Raw genomic sequence first — 3,712 nt, forward strand, 5'->3', positions numbered from 1 at the left:
AATCAAACAACCCTATCAAAAAGTGGGCAAAGGACATGAACAGAAACTTTTCAAAAGAAGACAGAATAATGGCCAACAAACGTATGAAAAAATGCTCAACATCTCTAATCATCAGGGAAGTGCAAATCAAAACCACAATGAGATATCACTTATCTCCAGTGAGAATGGCCTTTATCAAAAAGTCCCAAAACGATAAATGTTGGTGTGGATGTGGAGAGATAGGAACACTCATACACTGCTGGTGGGACTGCAAACTAGTGCAACCTCTGTGGAAAGCAATATGGAGGTACCTCAAAAAGATACAAGTTGATATACCATTTGATCCCGCAATCCCATTACTGGGCATCTACCCAAAAGAACAAAAGTCACTCTATAAAAAAGACAGCTGCACTCAAATGTTCATAGCATCACAATTCATAATTGCAAAGATGTGGAAACAACCCAAGTGCCCATCGATACACGAGTGGATTAATAAAATGTGGTATATGTATACCATGGTGTACTATTCAGCTATAAGAAACAATGGTGATGTAGCACCTCTTATATTCTCCTGGATAGAGCTGGAACACATTCTACTAAGTGAAGTATCCCAAGAATGGAAAAACAAGTACCACATGTACTCACCAGCAAACTCGTTTCACTGATCAACACGTAAGTGCACATATAAGAATAACATTTATTGGGTTTCAGGCAGGTGGGAGGGGGAGGAGGGGAAGGGTATATGCATATACAATGAGTCTGATGTGCACCTTCTGGGGGATGGACACACCTGAAGCTCTGACTTGGGGGGGGGGGAGCTAAGGGCAATACACGTAACCTAAACATCTGTACCCCCATAATATGCTGAAAAAAAAAGAAAAGTGATATGATGAAATATGTATTTTAGATAGAAATGTTTGGTGTTAGGATAAAAGATAGAGGAAGCGGTTCAGCGGAGAAGAGAGGCTTTGCCTGGGGCCTGTGATACAGATCTTCAGTGTAGGCTTCCACAGAGGCCACACAGCTTGTAGCTTTCCTGGTGCCAGTTCTCTGTCCAGCCCCATGACATGCCACAAGCACGACACCAATTCCTCTCCCAGCTCTTGGGTGCTGCTCTGAGCAACATCACCTTTTGCACCAGACAGCTGTTCGGTACTATGGGGGATAAAAAAAAGACAAGAAAGTGGAGGATGTGCTAGAAGAGAAGGAAGAGAAATGCGTGGTGGAAAACGTTCTCCACCATCCTGTGGGAAAGGGCAACGTGGAGTACCTCCTAAAGTGGAGGGGTTTCCCAGATGCAGAACATGGGAGCCAGAAGAGAACCTGGATTTCCCTGGACTCATTGCTGAGTTTCTACAGTCACAGAAAAAAGCACGTGAGACAGAAATCAGAGGGAGGCAAGTGCAAAGCTGATTCTGATTCTGAAGGTAAGGGAGAGGAGAGCAAACTAACAAGAAGAATAGAAAAGCTGCAAGGCTTTGTTTGGGATCTGGAGCTGGATCAGATTATTGGAGCTACAGACTCCGGTGAAGAGCCATGTTCTCAATGAACTGGAAAAACTCCATGAGGCTGACCTGGTCACTGCCAAGGAAGCCAATGCAAGTGCCCACAGGTTGTCATATCCTTTTGTGAGGAAAGGCTGATGTGGTATTCCTACCTCTCAGAAGATTAAGACAAAATAGATGACAAGAATAAACTTTCTGGGGTACCAGTCCCTGTATCATTTGACTGTGGGTGTCAAATGAGGAGGGAAGGAGTTCTACTTGTCTTGACACCATAGAGGTGACTTGAGAAGACGTCCTCTGAAGAGCCAGTATCGTTCTTTAGCAGCTCTGCAGCAGTCCAAGTGCTTTAAAACCATTAAAACTGTGTAGTTTACACACTCATCCCAGTGGAGAGCAAGGGGAATAATTATTTCAGGGCAACCAGTTCTGCACTTTCCTGAGAAAAGCAGGGCCTGCTATAAGGGGCAAAATTTGCAGAATTGGGTGTGTGGGAGAGCAAAAGGATATTACAGATTTTCAGAGAGATCTCTACAACTCACATCCCACTTCCCAATAGTGTTAACTCTGCAATTTTATAGTGTAGCACGTATATAATTTTTGGCTCTTACTAGTATATTATTTGTGGGTAAGAGGGATGGCATGGGGAGGAAATGAGATGGATAGGATCATTTTGATTAAAATGTGGGGCCACATTGGAGAATTGGTGAGACAAAGGAAAAGAACAGATAACTAATGATTTGGTTCTATGTCCAAAATATTTTACCTTTTTTAGGACTGTAAGAGACTGCTTAAAAGCCGTGAATACCAGAAATCTATAAGCCAAGGTACTCCCTGCCTGAGCTTAATGCTGTTCCCCACAGAAAACTAAGCCAGTGCATAAGTTACCAAAGCTGTCATCTGGGAGATGGAAACTGACTGAAGAGGGAAAGTCTTTTACTGAAGAGTACACACAGCAAGATAATTCTGTCTTAGAGATGTTAATTCTTAAAATTAGACAAAAATTAGTGTAATTTTCCAATTATGAAGTTATAACTATCAGCTTGTCCATCCAAGCCATTAGCTGAGGTGTTTGGGGAGGAGAAGAGGGCAGTATAGGAGATCAAAAAGTAGGGAAAGACAAAAGCCCATGCTCTTAGGGTGAAGAACTCTTGTAACCACTCTGGTTTTTGCAGTTTGAATTTTGGTGGCAAAGTTCCATCCCTGACAGCACAATTTTCATTGAATCAATTCAAGGGTTAAATGATTTCAAAAGTCCTGGTCTAAGGAGAAGATTAAACTTTCATACTGGGGCAGTGATTCACTTAAAAACACACATATACACACAAATCAAACAAAAGAAATTTTTTTAAAATTCTAAGAATTAACTGATACTGAAAATGCTCTGTCTTGAATCATGAGAACCATCTGTTCTTGACATAGCCCAGACTTGCATACAGAACTACATTGTAGAATCTTTTTAGGTGGTGTTAGGTTTCTGTGAAAACATTGTTTAATTGTAAACTTCTTCCTACCACACTGTCAATTTTTGTCTTAATAAAACTATAGATTTATCATCCCCTAACTAAAAATAAAAGACAGATTGAAGGAAAAGATACTAAAGTCACAGAGACACATTAAGAGGTGGCTGCAGGAGTAGACCAGATTGTAGGAAGCAAGAGCAATGAAGAGAACAGGGGAAGTGTATGGGAGGGATAGTGAATCCTTCTCTAACAATTTTAACATGAGACGGAGTGCAATAGAGAGGACAGGCTAAATATATGACTGTATGCTTTGGAGATAGCAGCTGCAGCTATGAAAAGAGATGAACTCTGAAAGATATTATAACCGTTTATAAGGCTAAATCTCATAGTAGTAAATTTGGTAGCAGGGATGGTGGAAGGGGAGAGGAGAGTATTTACAAGGAGGGAGTAACAGGAAGAGGATCATAAGAAGAGTCAATAAATATTTTCGAAGGTTACTTAGCTATATTAACTGTAGTTTCTCGTTGAGAACATCAGTGAATGCATTCTTCTCCCTTCCCCTGAGGAGCCCATGTTTTCTTTATGAAAATGAGATTACAATTATAATAAACATGATAAATGTTAAAATAGAAAGTCAATAAAGTTTCCATGGAATAAAGAAGCTATTTATACCTGCTCTGAGGTGGAGAAGTTAAAAAAATTTAGAAGGAAGTTGATATTTGAATAAATCTGCTGGAAAGTTTTCAAAATGTGTATCACTTAGACTTT

The 3,712-nt window shown here is 40.4% G+C and overlaps 1 pseudogene; it reads left to right on the forward strand.

The window, feature by feature from the left end:
• Nucleotides 1–1,759, forward strand: part of LOC105806924 — a 47,436-nt pseudogene extending 45,677 nt beyond the window's left edge.
• The last annotated feature ends 1,953 nt before the right edge of the window (nucleotides 1,760–3,712 follow it).

Source organism: Propithecus coquereli, unplaced genomic scaffold, assembly GCF_000956105.1.
Source record: "Propithecus coquereli isolate 6110/MARCELLA unplaced genomic scaffold, Pcoq_1.0 Scaffold15, whole genome shotgun sequence".
Taxonomy (NCBI): Eukaryota; Metazoa; Chordata; class Mammalia; order Primates; family Indriidae; genus Propithecus; species Propithecus coquereli.